The sequence below is a fragment of the Canis lupus genome, chromosome 8 (genome assembly GCF_048164855.1).
Source record: "Canis lupus baileyi chromosome 8, mCanLup2.hap1, whole genome shotgun sequence".
NCBI lineage: Eukaryota > Metazoa > Chordata > Mammalia > Carnivora > Canidae > Canis > Canis lupus.
The window spans coordinates 62,019,365-62,037,004 of NC_132845.1; the positions used below are offsets into that span (position 1 = coordinate 62,019,365).

Genomic DNA, 17,640 nt, shown 5'->3' on the forward strand with positions numbered 1-17,640 from the left:
GGAACTGTAAAGCGGAAGGAAAAACACCCCTGACTTTCCAAGATCTGATTGTGGCTTGCTGGTCACCACATAATGAGGCCCAGGGCACTTGGGCCCCTCACACCTGGTCCTCTGGAGCCCTTCCCCTTCCGCAGGCATCTGGCCACACAGAGTCACACCGCTCTTGCTGCCTTTCCTGCAAACTCCTACTCATCCTCGAAGGCCTCCCTCAGGTGCCCCCTCTCTCCCCTGAGAGGCCCTGGCTGTCAGTTCTTATCTCCATGGTAGCACCCGTCATGGGGCTCACCCTGGCCCTGCGCCTGGCATGTGGCCAGCATCCCACCAGTGAGGTCACACCTGTGGATGAGGACACTGAGGTCCAGGGAGGGGCATCAACCTGTGCAGGTCATCCTGGCATTGTGTTGCACTGGTCTGACACCCGGGCCTCCTGCCGCCCCAGCGTGGACACTTTCCCTTGTGTCCCGAGTCCCAAGACAGTGTCCTAGGGGCCTGCGGCTCAGGATGCCCGAGTCTGGCCCCTCCTGCTGGGCTGGGTCCCGTGTTTCCTGGCCAACCCCCATCCTTGGGCGCTGCTTCTCCCTCTGCTCTTCCCAGGACGTGGGGGCACTGCCCCGCCCTCTGTGCCTCCTGTGGCATCTGTGCCAGGCGAGTGGCTGGTGACACTGTGCTGTGAGTCCCCCTCTATTGACGTCTGCTGAAATCATTTGAGACAAAGTTACTGCACAGACATTAGAGCCACTTTTCAGAGCGAAACATCTGTCATTTAGCACTATGACGCTGCGGGGACGGCACTTTGGAACAATCTTGTTGCACTTAATTTATTTTCTTCCGAATACTGCCGAGAAGGGTGAATGCCTAGGTGCTCTGTCTGGACAAATTTGACTCCTGCTAGGCAAGGATACCCCTGTCCCCCACAGGGGACTACCCACCCATCTGAGGAGACCTGCCCAGGGGCTTGCATCCCCCGATTGATCCATTTTCAGACTGGCCAGGAGCCCTCCGTGGGAACCCCGGCAGACGACTTTCCCTCTCCCCCCTTCTCCCCCCCGCCCCCCCCGCCGCCGCCGCCCCGGGGCCCAGTGACAGACCACATGGGGGATCTTCCCATGGGGAACAGGGGACCAGGGGCTTGCCCACCCCCAGTCGGGCTCTCCTTTCCCACACTGCTCACTCCTGCCCTCCCGGCACCAGGGCCGGAGACCCCACACTGGTGCTCTGGGACCCCACATCCCTCCTCCAGGGTGAGCTCCTGCCCAGTGTTTCTCCCCAATTTGGCCGAAAGGGAAACCCTTGATCCTCCTGTCCTGGCCCTATTCCACTCTTGAGAGGCTGACAGAGGAGGAAGCAGAGACCCAGAGAGGGTCAGACACTTGCTGGGAGACACACAGCAGAGCAATATCAGAGCAGGGTTTTGAAGATGCCTTCCCCACTCTGCCTTGCCAGGAGGGCTGACAGCAGGGAACGGAGGCTGGAATAGACCATGTGAGGGGAGATTGGGGCTGGATAGGGCTGCAGGGCAGGGCAGTCCTTGAGCTAGACTTCGGGGCCAGAAGCAGCCTCTCCCCATCATCCATTTTGCCTCTGACATGGGGCAATTGTGCTCATCTGAAATGACAAGCCCCTGCACTGCTGGCTACCTGAGAGCCACCTACCAGCCCTGGGGACCCCTCGTGTGGGGACAGAAGTGCCAGAGAGAGAGGAAGGGAGAGAGCCTTTGCCTGCCCTGCCCTCTCCTGCTGCCCCTGCCTCATGGCCGAGCTGCATGGCCCCAGCCCATCTGCCTGAGCCCCCTGAGGAGTTTGGGGCTGTCTTCCCTTCCCCACCCTGGCTCTGGTAAGGCTGAGACCATGCAGGATTCATCTGACACGTCTCTCATTTTAGGGATGAGGAACCTGAGACCCAGGGAATCCGGGGTGTGTCACAGGCAGCTCCCCTCAGCTCAGGAGAGCCATGTCACTGTTGGTAACCTCACCTTGCTGACTTGAAAGTGGCCGCAATAGAATATTTATACCACAGAAATGGGAAAATGCTACAAATCAGGGCTTTGCTCCTCGAAGAGGGCTCCTTGTTACACATTGCCCACCATGGCAACACCCAGGTAGATGGTGACCTTTGGGACCTGCCTATGCTGCGTACCTACTGTGTGCCAGAACCTTCCAGGGGCTCCCATGGTCTTCCCAGCAAGTCTGTGAGGTTGATGGTCATAGATGAGCATGGATGCTGGCTGTGCCTCAGGTTGATGAGGGTCAGGCCTGAGGGTTGCGGTGTCCTGGGGTCCTGCCTCTCATGCTCATGTGACCCTGTGTAGGAAGCATCGGCACCCCAGGCCGCAGAGCAGAAAAAGGCTCAAAGTAGCCACAGACTTACCTAAGACCAGAGACCATGGACCTGGAGCAGCGGTCAGGTGGGTGGCTTCTGGGGGCCCTGGGGGCAGTCCTGTCCCAGGGGGTGCGAGAAGTGGTTGGGGGTGAGGACGTAGGATGGCCCAGGGTGGTGCCAGGAAACTTCTGTATCCCTATCCTGGCACTGTCACCAACTTCTCAAGTGATCTAAGTCCCCTACCTGCTCTGAGCCTGTTTCCCCATCCTGTATCTCCTCTCGGATTCCACCCCCCAGCCCCCCATGCTGTGGAAATCTCTCCTGCCCCTACTCCATGGCTCTTGAAGCCAAGACTGTGATGGACTGGCCTGGGAGCATTCCTATGGCCCAGACCCCAGACACCCACAGCCTGGATCTGCCAGAGGGCCACCCCAGCTGGAGGAGGTGGTATGGAATGAAGCTTGGGGGTGGGGCCTGTGAGGGGAGCTACACCTACTGGCATGGGGGGAGGAGGCCAGCTGTGCACACTCCTGAAGCCTCCTGGGACCACCTGGCCACCCTCAGTGTGCCCATGGCCCCCTCTGCCGTCTTGGCATTTCCTTTCTGTGGGCCCTTCCTGGACAGAGAAGCAGGAGCAGCTCAGGTCACAGCTGGGTCACACCCAGGAGATGCCTTGCACCCACCTAGTGCTCAGAGAATGTTTGTTGCTTCAGATTGGAAGGGAGTCATTGGTGTGCTGGAGGGGTGGTGGTGCGGGGGGCGCTCACGCAGGCCCCTCAGGTTCAACCCAGAAGGAGCCAGGGCTGGGGTATGTGCCTGACCCCGAGCCCTGGGTGCTTCTGAGTGGGGCAGGAGCTCCGGGTCCTCCAGGACAGACAGGGCTTCCCCCTAAACCCGCACACGCCCGCAGGCAGGTGGGTGATGGATGCAGGGTGTGCAGGAGCCACGTAGGCAAGTTCTCTTCCTCCTGGCCACTTAGGTTTGATTTGAAGGTTGGTTTCAGCCTGGCTGAGCCGGCCCAGGGCCCAGGCACCTCACAAGCATCATCTCCCATCAAACAGCATGAATAATTTAGTCTCTAATTAAAAGTGAGGTCAAGCCATGAAAAATGGCTGGATGTCCGGTGACACCATGATGCATTAAATTGCTGGCAGATCTGAGGCAGGCGGGCAGGAAGCTCTGGTGTCAGCATGGAGGCAGCGTGGTGGGGCACCCTGGGAGGAGGGTCTCCAAGTAAGGGCGAGGTTGCTGGGCAGACCCAGGGACACCCCCTTCCTGCCACCATTGTCACCTGAGGGGCTCCCTGCCCTCCAACCACCCCCTTGCCCTCTTGCTTTCCCCAAACACACCAGATCCATCCTGCTGTGGGTCTGTGCATGTGTTCTTTCTGGAATATTCTTCCCCCAATACCTGGTTGGCTTCCTTCCTTGCTTTATTCAGATCTTGCTCAAATGTCACCTTGCCTGTCCACACTGGCTATGATGCCATCTGCCCACCCCACTGGCCCGTTTTCTTTGTCCCACTCCCTGCCTGGGTCTCTGGGCAGTACCTCTCACTGCTCGGTGTTCTAGTTTATACTGAATTGTCTATCTCTTCAACTAGAGGGCCAAGGTCCCACGTGTCCCCAGCACCAAGGACAGCACCCAGCACACAGCCGGTGCAGTGGAGGCTGAGCACCACAGGGATGTCCCTCCAGCCCAGAGCCCCCTGGAGACAGAGACAGATGAGGGGCAGAGCTGAACCGCCAGCTTATCTGCTTCTGTGTTCTCTCCCTCTCTCCTCTTGGTAAGTGGACACCCAGAAGACAGGCCCTGGGTCCCTCACCCTGAAAGTCTCATCTGAAGCAGTGTGTTGTCCTTTCTGCTCTGGAATAGCTGGAGGGACACTGCAGGGAGAGGCGTCCTGGCTGCAGACTGGCTTCAGGAGAGCCCCGCCCCTGCCCCACAGATGCCCACCTTCCTGACGGGTCAGGGCTGGGGGAACAGCCAATGGCTTAGGGGCCCTGCCCAGGAGACAGCCAACTAGGGCTCAGGGCAGAGGGCAGGTGCTGCAAGGGTGGGGCTAGAGCTCGACGCCCCTTCCTGCCTTGGGAGGACAGTACTCCAGCAGGAGATCCCTGACAGGTGCTGCCTGGAGCAGAGTCCCACAAGGAAGCAGGTCCAGAGCTGGACAAAGGAGAGGCTCTGTCTCCATGTTCTCAGCAGACCCTGCCCCAGAGGGCTCCCCAGCAGCACTGGGAGTCCTTGCAAAGGGGAGCCTTGAGGTGTGAAGCACTCACTGGGTCCTGTGGTACCAGGATCATTCCCACTTTCCAGAGGGAAGAACTGAGGCTCATGGGGGTCGACTGCCTTGCCCAAGGCCCCATCCATCAGTTGCTAGGAGCTGCCCACAGGGACCTCTTCTGTAGCATGGGGTCTGAGACCACCCAGCAGCTCCTGTTGTCCCCCCCACCCCCACTCTCACCCCGAAGTTCTGAGAAGTGAGGTCAGAGTCCAGAGGAGGGAAGTAGTTGGGAGAGATGCTTGCCTGGGGGCTGGACAAACATGTTCTAGAACAGCTGGCTTTGGAGACCAGGCCAGCGACTTTATCCCACCACAGGGGGCTAAGTGAAAGTCTCACCTAGGGCCTTGAGTGGCACCCAGGGCCTCTGCCCCAGCTCCTGTTGCAGGGCTGGCGCCAGCCGCCTCCCCGTCCCCACACCACAGCCCTCCCGGCCCCTGGGAGGATCCTGTTTGCATTTTCCCAGTGGAACCATGGAGGGGCGGGTGCCAGGGAGGGAGGCCCTACTGGCCCTTGGGTAGCAGATTAAAGATGGATATTTTGTTTGTTACAATCAAGACCTCTGATTTCAGTTTTATAAATTTTTAAAATATTAATTATATTTTGGAAAGTGTTCTGAGGTGAATGCATTAGCTGCTGCTCCCTGCTTAGATGGCAGCTCTGCTGCTTGGCCCGGATTAGAGCAGAGGAGGAGGTGGGGCATTTAATCCACCTTGTTAAGTTATTAAATTTTCTTTATTTACACACGAACCCACTTTCATTAGCATTGTAACAGGTGCTCATTAACAATTTATCATTTGGGAGGCAAGCGAGACAACAGCGAGAGAGACATTGCTACAAAGTTTACTCTTAATTACAAGGAAGCAGCTTTGAGGACAAAACAAGACTGCACCCCTCCCCTGCCTCCCTGGCCCCCCAGCCCCCAGCCCCCCAGCCACCCTAGTTTCCAGGCCCCAGAGGCTTCCAGAGGCCCACTCGCTGCTTGCTCTGGTCAAGCGAGGGCCCTCAGAGGAATGCCAGCAGTGGGGGAGTGTAGTCTGTGCCCTGGGGCAGGTGCTGGACACCTGGGCTGTGACCTGAGCCCCAAGGGGTGGAAGGAGCATGAGCACAGAGCCAGCAGGCCAGGACCCCATTTCCAACCTGAGTGACCTGGGCAATGACTTCACCTCTAGAAGCCTCCTTGGCCTCCTCTCCAGAGTACATGGTGGCGGGGGGTGGGGTGGGAGGGTGTGTGTGTGGGGGGGGTGGGAGGGGCCCAGAGAGGAGCTCCCAGGGGAGCCAGCAGAGCTGGGAGGTGGTGGCCTGTTGGTGTGACTAGAGGGTCTTCTTGTCTTTCCACATCCCTGAGGGCGTCCAGGGGCACTGTGCATGTGAGTAAGGAAGGGGTGGCCAGGCATCGGAATGGCGTGGGGCCCCTCCCTGGGGATCCAGCTTTCCAGAATTCCTCCTCAGGACCTCCACAGTGGGCATGCCATCAGCAGGCAGGTTTGGAGTCTGTCGCAATTTCTCAGGACCCTGGAAGCAGGAAGCTATATCCTCCTCCTATATGCCTGTGTGCCTGCTGCCTTGGGCCCCCACTGGGTATCAGGGTGCTGATGAGGAGGTTTGAATGTTCCTTGTCAGAGGGGACACAGGGGACTGCCTTGGGCCCCCACCCGGTACCAAGGTGCTGGGTGAGGGGGTTTGAAGGTCCCTCGTCAGAGGGGACACAGGGTGCTGGAGGGAGGAGACTGTGTGGACAGTGAGCTCAGCCCCGTAGGAGGCCAGGTGTGGCATGGGTGTGAGGAGACCCCCATCAGCAGGGGCACGGGGGCTCCTGGATTTGGACAGGCTGTAGGTGCTGGACACAGCAAGAAGTGGGTGCTCGCAGGGGGCCTGCCTCCTCCTGGGAAGCCCGTCCCAGCTCCTCTCTAGCAGGAGCCACCTGCCGGGGGTCCAGGCCTTGCATGTCATACCTGCCCTTCCCTGTTCCCTCGGGGACCTCAGGCAGGAGGGAACCGATGACTGGTGTGGCCCAGCCTGAGGGGCAGGTGGAGACGAGCCTATGGTCAGCACAACAGCATGGCTGTGCCCCACACCTCGATGAGACTGCTGGTCACCCCATATCCTGGGGCCAGCCAGGCCTCCTCCTGCACCTGCAGCCCGATGAGTGGGGCCTCCGGCCCAGTGCAGGGAGCAACACCGACCTCTCTGCTCTCCCACAGAGGACCCCTCATCCCGGGGCGGGCGGGGGCCTCCGTGGGGCCGGCCAGCCGCCTTTCCAGCCGCCTAGATAATCGTCTGCCTCACACTGCTCCTTTAAAACATATTTCCAGGGTGTTTTTCACGGATAGGGCTTTTAATATTCATCTCAGCACTGACAATTTTTCCTGCCTTGTTACGGAGAGCCGGTGTCGGTTTTTCATTGTATCTTTGGACAGTCGGTTTATTCGGAGCCACTTAAAGGCTCAAAAGTGATTCTCTTTTATAATTTGAGAAGTTTCATGGGCTGAACATCAAAGTGATGGCTGGGACTGTTATCCATGCTCTCCTTGCTCCTTCCCTCCGCCCACCCTGACCGGCCCTATCTGCCAGCATTATTAGCGACATAGGCCATTCCTGCCTCACTGCACCCCAGGCCTTTGGGGACAGGCGTGGCATGCCACACTGTCGGCCTTGTCCCAGTGTGGGAGGACATGCATTTCCATCTGGATTTTCAGAGAATGGTGAGGACAGGGGAGGGGACTCTCAGTCCAGAGGCTCGGGCCTACACTGGGTCCTGTACCATCTGCAGCCCCCAAGGCCTCAGTTTTCCCATCTGTAAAATGGGTGTCTTGGCACAGAGCAGGGCCATAAACTCATGTACCCACTGGGGTCAGGCAAGTCTCACAGATGGGTGGTGCCTGTTGGGTGCGCCAGCCAGAAAGAGAGCTGTCCATTAGACAGCACTGATGGAGCACTGATTGTGTTCTAGGGGCTGGTAGCCATCAGCCCAAATAGGCCAGAATCCTGGTCCTTGGTGGCAGAGAAACAACAGGGTCTGGGGGCCGGGAAGAGGGTGCAGGGAACGGAGAGCCATCCCAACAGGTGGGGCTGACCTTGGAGGTCCTTTGTGTCCTGCTGAGGGCCCCCGAGACCCCTTAGTGAATCAGGGCTGAGGCTAGGCTTGCCACAGGGACACCCCGGGTTCCTTTCTGGTCCCCAGGGGCTGGCGCCCTGGTCACCTCCCCTCAGGCTGGATGGGGCCTGGGGAGACGGGCTCATTTTCGTCAGGCAGAGGCCAGGGCTCAGATCTGCCAGTGGTTTGGGCTTTTTGAGAGAAATCAGAAGTCTAGATGAGTTTATAACATCTCTTGATTTCCGAATGTTGGCAACTATTTCAAAGATGTTTAAAAAAATTCGCATTGGCCAGATTTGTCCTACAGGCTCGGCTTGCAACCTCCGGTCTAGATAAGAAACCGTTGTCTTCACTTGGCCACGGCCACGCCGTCTTTCCCGTTATTAACCGCAGATCCGTTTGTCAGGAGTGTGCCTACCCTAGCTGTCTGTCCGGGAGCCGCCCTCGCGGTGGTACTGCCAGGGCCGGGGTGAGGAGGGGTCCGGGCCGCGGTGCCCCATGCCCCCCTGCACTCACCAGCACCACGGCTGCTGTCCTGCCTGCACGGTCTGTCTGCACCTCTACCTCCCCCTAAACCACCACTAACACTCGTGTGATTTTTATAATGTTTGCACTTTCAACTACAACAAGATAAATGGGCACAATTATCCGGTTCCCAGACTGGGAACATGTGGCCTGGCATATGTGGGGCCAACCTAAGCAGAAATCCAAATGCGCCTCCCCAGACAGCACACCGCGCTTGCCCGCCCGCCCGAGTTTCACTCCGGAATGGCGCCACCGGTTCCCACATAGACAGCTGGCGGATCATCAGATGGCATTACAATATTTTTACTTATAATAGAGAAAGTAATAAAAATACACATTTAAGTAGCATATTGCTGTTCTAAAGGGGCCGGGAAACCTGGAGAGAACTGAGTTTTGCTGTAGATTCAGAGCCAGCGTTGATCCTGGCACAGGGCTGTGGCCAGGGGTTCGGCAGCTTGGTGAACGGGCACTTGGGGCTGATGCTGCTGTGCCACAGCTGCATCTGGCCAGCAGGTTTGGGTCCTGGTTATAGGTAACTTTCAAGTCTGGTTCTCGAGGAGTCTGGCCTCATTTCCTCACATGTGAGGGATAGGCAACTTCCCCATCTTTAGGGGTGATCTGTGGAATGTAACCCTTGGGAGGCCAGAGTCCTCTTAGAGACCCATGTGAGTGCTGGGACCCTCACTCCTGCATTTATGCATAACTTCAGGGCACCCTCGAGAGCATCCCAGATTGAGAATGCTTGGCTCAGACATAAACACAAATAAACTTGACCACATGAGCCATGGCTGCTGCCAGCGTGGGCCCCTTTCCTTGTATGAGCAGACTGAGGCTTCCACAGGAGACAGCTCTTCCCCAAGAAGAGCTGGGGCATGGCCAGGCCTCTTGCCTTCCTGAGTCTCAGAATCCCAGACCTTCGGCTGGCCATCCACACCGTGTGCTATGGAGGGGCTTGGAGGAGGCACCTTTGCTGCCATCTCTTCTGTGGTGACTTTGGGGAGGGTCTGATTTGGATGAACCTCCAGATTTGACCGAATTCTCAGACTCTGCTGTCCCAAGTGGAAGGCAGGAGAAAGAGTGATGCCAGGTGACTGGTCCTGGCCCCACCCCACCCCACCTGCCCAGCCCCTTGGGTTCCTGCCCCTGGGATAATGCAGCCCCCTGTGCGCAGGCGCCGCTGGCTTGGGGAGCTCAGCAGGGAGCTGGACTTTAGCCCCACCCCCCCAGGCCTCCCACCCTGTCGCTTGTCGGTCCTGCCAGGCGGGGTCTCAGGGGTAAGAGGAGCACTCTTGATAACACCAGGTCATTCTAGGCGCTGTAGTCAGAGGTGCTTCATGGAAGATAAAATTAGGCGAGTCACAGCAATGCTCTGGCCAGGGCATTGGAAAGGACTTACAGGAGGAGGTGACATGTCAGCAGATCTAGTTTGTGGGGGTGATGCACAGCAGATATAGTGACAGGTGTCATGTCAGCAGTTATAGTTTGTGGGCCTTGCAGAGGTCTGGGGAGGAGCCTTCTGGGCAGAGGGAATAGCAAGTGCAAAGGCCCTGAGGTTTGGAATGGCCTGGACCTGCATGCACGGCCACAGCAAAGGGGCCTGTGTAGCTGGAGTGCAGAGAAGAGGTGACTGTAGGGGTGTGGTGCACCATGTGGGAGTTGAGCTCTCCTTCTAGGGGCCATGGAAAGCTGCCAGCACATGGCCTGAGGGCCCCACGGGGGTGGGGGCCAAGGATTGGGCCCTCCCAGCATGTGTATACTGCATCTGCTCCTCTTGAGTCCCTTGTGGATGGTCACTGAGGCCATGTGCAGGACAGCCTGAGTGTGGGGCATTTCCTTGGGCGTGGCCCAGGACCGGGGCACCCTGGGATCCTGAGTTCGGGGACTCTGTCATTCTCCACTGCCTGGACACCATCCCAGGAAAGCCCCATGTCACATGGGTCCTGCCAAGGAGTTCCTCTGTTCCACCCCCCGTCCTTCCCTTGAGTCCGGCATGTGCAGGTGCCTGACTTAGACAGACATGGTGGGTGGGCAGGTGGGCTGCCCTAGGCATTGACCCCTGGCTCCACCCACCCCCCAGGCAGGAGTGCCCATCACCCCCATCATGACAACAACCAATAACACCACCACATCCAAAGTCCCTCTGGGGCTGGTACTCTGTGACACTTCTCCCCACCACCCCCTTCTGTGACAGGTCACACCTGACCCACAGGCCCACCGCAGGCCATATTTGGGCTTCTGGTGATCTGAGGGGTAGCCAGGAAATGGCTGCTCCCCTCTGTACAGCTGAAAGGGTAGGTAGTGTCTGCATGGCTGGGGCCTGGGAGCTCGCCCACGTGCACATGGGGGTCCTCGGTCCCTCCACCCAGCTCCTGCTGCAGCCCAGCACCCCCAGCCTCTCCCTTCATGCCCCCTGTCCCCTGGAGCCGCTGCCCACCCTCCCTCCCTACCTGCTGCCCATCCCACCTCCACTGCCCCCACCATCAGCCCTCTTGCACAGCACCCAGAGGGGCCTCTGGAAACCCAGAACTGCTCACCAAACCCCATGTAGGACCCTCTGGAGCTCCTCTCATTCCTCCCTGTGTGCTGAGCCTTGGAACTTTGGCATCCCTGCTGAGTCCTGGCTCCTCTTGGAAGCTCTTGACTCTTCCTTCCATCTGGTCCACTCACCTTGTGCTGGGGGGGTCAGAGACCAGTCTTCTGTCCTGCATGGCCCTTTGCATCTGTGAGGGGGGCCTTGTAGGCACCCCTGAAGGGAAGAGACCAGGCCTCACTCATCCTTTGGGGAAGGAATGGAGAAGGCACTCTTGTGATCCAGGCCAAGGCCTGGCTGGTGGCCTGACCCTGAGCTGGCCAGGGCTGAGCCATGGGGTGGGTGCTGAGCTCCTGGTGGCCAACCTGGAGGCTTTGGATCAGGAGCAGGACCATCCAGGGGTGGTGCTGATCTCACTACACAGCCCTCTGCCCACTGAGGGGGGTGGGGGGCGCACACCTGCCCCGGCCTGCTGTCATTTACAGGCTGGGAGAGGATGGGATATGAGTGTCCAGCCTGAGGAGAAGCCTATGCTCACCAAGGGAACATCCTCCCACATCCTCTACTGGGGCTCCCTGAGAAGCTACAACCACAGCCAGCCAGAGAAAGATCACACCCAGGCCTGGGCACTGCAATCAGGGACCCGCTGTCCTCTCCTTGCTGCCCTGGAGGGACCCTAATGCAGCAGAGGTGGGCAGGAGCCAGCCCCACGCAGCAGGCCTGAGCTGCAGGTTAGGCCTGAGCCTAACCCAGTGCAGCAGGCCTGAGCTGCAGGTTAGGCCTGAGCCTAACCCAGTGCAGACCTTCAGTTATGTGGGGGTGTTTCTGCATCTGCCCAGGATTTGGGGGTTCACAGTGATTTTTCTACCCGAGTGGCCTTAAGTGCCCTGCAGTAGCCCGAGACATACCCCAGAGCAGAGGAGGGCGCAGAAGGGCACAGGATGTCTCAGGAGGAGAGAAGAGTTGAGTAGTTTCCTGCCCGCCCTGGAGCTACATGCACCCCTGGGAAGGGCCTTCCTCCCATCATCCCCCTGATTCTCAGCGGGAGAGCTGATGTTCAGGGAAGTGGTGGGCTAGGGTTCCATGGCCAAGGCCAAGGGATGGTCAGCAGCTCACTCTCCTCCTCTGGACACCTCCTAGGCCTCTTCTCCACAGCAGAAACAGGCCAGGTGCTGGGGACGGGGGCACAACCAGTCTTGGTTTGGAGTGACAGGAGACAGGCCACAGCACTGGGGGCCTCTCTCAGGAGCACTCTTGTCCTCTTGGGTGTGGGGTGCCAGCAGTGAGCAGAGGACAGGATGGGGAAGAAGACGGATGGCTCTTGCACAGCAAGTGCTATGGTGAAGGCCAGCAATGAAAGCCGTCAGTGGCCAAGGTCGGGGCGCCCGGAAGCCGGGGCAGAGGTCTGGGACCCTGGAACGGGGCTCAGAGAAGACAGCCAGTCTGGGGAGCCGTGCCTGGGGCTGGGTCAGGGGCTGACGGCACCCGGGCTGCTCCCTGCGCCCCCCGCCCCAACCCCGAAGGCCTCCCGCAAGCGCCACCCACTCCTGGCTCTGAGCCCAGGCCCCCGGGCCGGGTCAGCTGGGCCCCTCCCGGCCGCCCCCCTAACTGTGTGGATGGGAGGTGATTCTCAAGGTGAAATTTCTAGTTCCGTTGAGTCACTTTTGTTCACGGCAGCGCACAAAATGTCATCCCGGCCCTGTTCCGCGTACGGTGTGCGGCTCTCCCGTCGCATTTAAATTTACTCCACTTTCCCTCCCTGACACCTGTTTAAATCAATATCTTCCTCTCCGGGTCGCGGGGAGAATGTGCCCGGCTCTCCACACAGCGCTTCTCAAATCCACTAAAATCAACACAATAATTGAAATATTTTCAAGCTGATTACACCGCAGCCCGAGGCTAGCCTGGTTGCTAAGGGTGAGCTCCGCGGTTGCTAGGGGGAGTAAATCATCTTGCATTATTTGATTTTTGTTATAGATATGAAACCGCTACTCCCGCGATTAAATGTCTCTCAGCCTAACACCTATGGGACCTGGGGAGAAAGAGGAGAGAGGCGCCAACCTTGACCCTGTCAAATAAATATCTCTAACTTTTCCTGTCCTCGGGCTCCCCGGCCAAACCTGTCTCTGGGTTTTTTTCTTTCCCTTAACCTGACTTGAGACAACAAAGCTTTGGGGACTAGAGACGAAGAGCGAAGAGGGGGAGACTGTCCACTCTGTTTGCGGCCTGTGCGGCCTCACCCTCCACCCTCCGGCTCTGGTGGCCCCAAGGGAGGGACGAGGACTCATCTCCCCGCGACTCCTGCCCGGCTTCTGCCTCCCCTGCTGCTTGGTGGCCAAGGGAGCCACCAGGCCCCAGGCCCCCCGAGTGGATGGGCGCACAGCTCCTACTCCGGGGCTGTCTCACCCACTCCCACCGGCCTCCTCCTGACCCCCGCCCAGCTGTCACGTAGGGGCATTGGGTCTTGGGCTGCACCCCCTCCCTGGCCTGTCCCAGCCAGCACCCTCAGAGAAGCTGGGGTCCCTGGCCAGCCACGGCTGCGCCCACTGAGCTGTAAGTACCTCTGCACCGAGCCGGCTGGCTGGCGGCAGGTGGGCGGTGAGGCTGCCCTGCTGGGACCCAGCCAGCTGTTCCCATGAATGAATCTGAGTAAATTAACAAACAGCACGCAAACCTGTCAATTGAATCATTCTTGATGACTCTAAGTACCAGACCGGCTGGGCGGGGCCTCACCCCTGCCCCCAGCGTCCCAGGACTCTGCCCCCCCGCCCCTGATCCTATCCCAGCCGCCGGCCCGTCTGTCAGCCTTCCCCCAGATTTGGCTCCCAAAGTGCTGCCCTCACTGGGCTTGTCCCTGTGCTAGAACCTTCCATGGCTCCCAGATCCAGGGGGCAGTGCAGGTGGCAGGACTCGAGTTTGAGTGCCCCCAGGTCTCAGGTCCCACTGTTGCCCTCCCTAGCACCCCAAACACCCCAGGGCAGCCTTAGCTCTGCTCCCTGCTTGAGCACCCGGCTTTCTGGGGCTCAGTCCCAGACACTTCTTTTCTGGATGTCGTTTCTGCCTCTACCTCATGATGCTTTCCCTCGTCCATCACGCAGCACTCTACACTTTGTCCTGTCGGCCTCCTGGGAGGTGTGGCCAATGTGGGAGCTGTCACCACGTCACGGCTCTTCCCACTGGACACCTAGCCAGGGCGCAAACCCGCAGGGCTCACTGCCAGCCCCTGCAAGCCCTGTCCACTCACCAGACGCCATGTGCTGGGTCTCTGGGCCCCCAAGGGAGGTCAGGTGGTGGGTGCAAGGTCTGTGCTGGCTGGGCAGTGCTCTATGGAAACCCAGTCCAGCACAGCCCAGCCAGGCCAGCATGGGGCTGAGGGTGGACACAGAGAAGCCCCAGGAGGCGGTGTGGACCTCCTTCTGGGGCCCATTACTTACCACTACGTCACTTTCTCAGCCATCCTTGGAGAACCAGGTGTCAGGCTGCCCCCAACTTACAAATGAGAATGCGGAGGTTCAGAGGTTCAGCAATCCATGTGGGGGCCCTCAACCAAGATCAGGGGCAAGGTTAGGGAGGCTGGCACTGTGAGCAGGCTTGTTGGTATCACAGCTATGGAATCGGCAGATGTGCCCGTGAGTCCAGACTCTGAACCCCAGCCTTGGGTGAGGCTGGCATGGTTTTATTTTATTTATTTATTTATTATTTAATTTCATTTTATTTATTTATTTATTTATTTATTTATTTATTTATTTATTTTTTATTTTTATTTTTTTTAGAGAGAGAGAGAGTTAATAATGAGTGCAGGAAGAGCGGGGAGAGGGGCCGAGGGAGATGGAGAATCTTAAGCAGGATCATACCCAGTGCAGAGCCCGACGTTGGGGCTCGATCCCACAGCCCTGAGATCATGATCTGAGCCAAAATCAAGTCAGATGCTTAACTACTGAGCCACCCAGGCACCCCCAGCATGTTTTAGAATGACAGAAGGGTGTTCTAGAATGTCTGAGGCCTAGAGAAAGAGGTCTGGGGGCTAGGACAGTGCTGGTGGGGAGATGTGGGGGCTACTGGAGGCCACAGCCCCTCACCCACTGTGCTTCAGGCCACACTCCAGTGTGCCCACTCTTGCCTCACTCAGAACTAATGGGGCCCACGTGGCCTCATCCTGCCCATTCTACAGATGGGCAGCCGAGGCTGGGGGGCAGCCTGCCCTGCAGTAGGCAGTGGATGTGGCTCTCACATCTGGCTCTTCCCTCTCCCCTACTGGCCTCACTTCCTCCCCATGAGAGGGACATGAGGTGGCCAGCATGTGTGAGCAGGAAGGAGTGCTGGGGGCACTGGGTGTCTGCACACAGTAGGTGCTCCGTAAACAGTGCTAGTTACTCCTGGGTTCCTGTAGGTCCCAAGGCAGGTGTGGACCAGACGTACTTGCCCCTGAGGGCCTCTGCCCCGGGCCTTTACATCCCTGCTCATGTTTTTTTTTTTTTTTTTAATTTTTATTTATTTATGATAGTCACAGAGAGAGAGAGAGGTAGAGACACAGGCAGAGGGAGAAGCAGGCTCCATGCACTGGGAGCCCGACGTGGGATTCGATCCCGGGTCTCCAGGATCGCGCCCTGGGCCAAAGGCAGGCGCCAAACCGCTGTGCCACCCAGGGATCCCCCCTGCTCATGTTGTGCAGATCTTCTGCTTGGGGTACCCTCCCCCTACCCACCCCTGAACTCCTACATATCCCTCAAGGCCTGTTCTACTACCGCCACTGTTGGAAAGCCTCTCCTGCTGTCCTGGGCTCCCAGAGCTGCCAGGGCATGCTTCTGTGCTGGCAGGCCTGATGGTTAGGGAATCTGTCCTGCCCATAGGTCTGGTGCTCCTGAGCGCAGGGGCCTCGCTCATCTGATTCCCTGTGTGTCCCCAGCAAGGCCCAGCCCAGAGCCAGCCACAGAACTGGCTTTGGTGAATCCCTGCCAGGAGCACCCAGAAATGGGAGCAGCCCTCTCTGGTTCATTTGACTCAGCCTTGGGCCCATGAAGACCTCACTGTCACCTAGTCTGGGTGGGGGTAGGCTGGCCCCTGGATGGCCCTCAGGTGGACTCAGGCTAGGTTTCCCTCTGCTGCAGCTGAGGCTCCAGTGGCCAGGCCGTGTTGAGGGCATCAGCTGGAGGGTACCTTGGCTCTGGGGAGTACCCCGGCCAGATGGAGCATCACGGGGGAGACCTGATCTCTGCAGATATAGCCACCAATGTCTAGGGGGCGGCGGGAGGAGCCTTTCATGCCCTGGCCATGGGTGTAGATCAGAAGGAGCTGAGGGTGTTGGGACAGGTTGGAGGGAGTGTGCCCACGGGGGTGAGAGGTCCCAGGGTTGAGATCAGGTGAGCCTTGTGTCCTGGAGGCCAGCCCGGGGCTCTGGAACTGAGACCCAGTGTGTCGCCCACAGTGGCCGTGCTGGGGCAGGTGGGGGTGCTGGGGGCACCTGGGGAGGCCCAGAGGTCTTGCCTTCTCTCACCATCCCTCAGGGTGGCTCGGAGCCCAGCGGATCCGCCTTGCCTAGCACGGGGATCCACACCCCAACCCCAGACACTGTTTTCCAGAACCCTCCAGCAGCCCCAGCTCTGGCCTTGGGCACTGGGCTCCCAGCACCGAGCAGAGAAAGTCCCGTATCCCACGTCCCAGGGAGCCTGGGGAGTGCCCCAGAGCCCCTCCTATTTGCTGGGAGGCCACCTTCTACCCCGCCAGGCTGCCGGGACCCTCTTCGGCCATTGAGCGAAGCCATCTGCCACCAGAGCCGTGAGTCTCCGGGCAGAAGCCGCGGCGACAAGCTCGAGATGTGCGGGTTGTAGTTATCAGCAGAAGCAACATCTGCCCGCCCGGCCGCCAACAATGGTAGGCCATTTAGCCCGTCCCCTCCTCCCCTGAGCTGCAGACAACAGCTCCCAGTATTATATTTTCCCACTCAATTAGCACCATCATCCTGCTGAAAGAGAGGCCAATTTACCTATAATGACATCATTGTTAGGGAAGTGGCGGCTGGGCTGTCACCAGGTTGTGGAGACAGGTCCGTCTCTCTCCACTAACCCTGACAGGGCCGGGCCGGGGAGCCGGGCGGGAAGGCCAGGGGCGCCCAGGCGGCCTATCGGCGGCCACCCCGTCACCTCCGACCACAGACATTGTTTCCGACAGTTCTCAGGAGCAGTGTGGCGGAAAATTGAGTCCAGATTCATTAGGTTTTTCAGTGTGCCGCTCAAGTCAGTTAAATTGATACATTTCCTAACGAAATTGAAGTGCTTTGTGCTGCCAGCGGAAAGCCGGGTGACCGGCCTCGGCCCGCTGAGCAGCAGAACGAGCTGACGGATCCATTAGGCCGCTCCCAGCGCCGGCCCCCTCTCCCTCCGTTCCCGGCCCACGCTGTAAATCTCCGCCAATTTCGGGCCTAATCATCATTATAAACCCTTCCTCTGCCCGCTCCCTCGCCCGCCTGTCCGCACCTCGCTCGCAAAACAGCCCACGGCGTGCTAATCGGCTGGCCTTGCAGGGTCAGCATCCCTGCCCGCTCGGTGGGGCCGGGGGCCGGGGCCCCGGGGGGAGGGGCTCCGGGGAGGGGGCCCTGGGGTGCAGGGCTGGAACATGCGCCCGCTCGGCACACGGGGCTCCAACGCAGACAGGGAGCATCGGAGCCGAACGGGACCCTGGGGGGACTGGACTCCGTAAGACTGGACTCTTACTCTTGTTACCTTTTAAGTCGATGTACATGCAGAGAGTCCCCAAGTGTGGAGATGCGGGTGTGGTTCGTGTTTACCTGTGTGTTCACACACGGAGCCCCCCAAGCAGGGCCAGGATGTCCCAGCGCCCCAGCAAGCCCCTCCGTGCCTGCTGTGCGGCGTGCACGATCCCCCTCAGGTGG

The 17,640-nt window shown here is 59.0% G+C and overlaps 1 long non-coding RNA gene across 1 annotated transcript; it reads left to right on the plus strand.

The window, feature by feature from the left end:
- Window positions 1-2,268: 2,268 nt before the first annotated feature.
- LOC140637662 (uncharacterized) lies at window positions 2,269-12,851 on the plus strand. Its single transcript, XR_012034724.1, has 3 exons — window positions 2,269-2,404; window positions 3,922-4,104; window positions 12,729-12,851. It is a non-coding gene; the product is annotated as an uncharacterized lncRNA (long non-coding RNA).
- The last annotated feature ends 4,789 nt before the right edge of the window (window positions 12,852-17,640 follow it).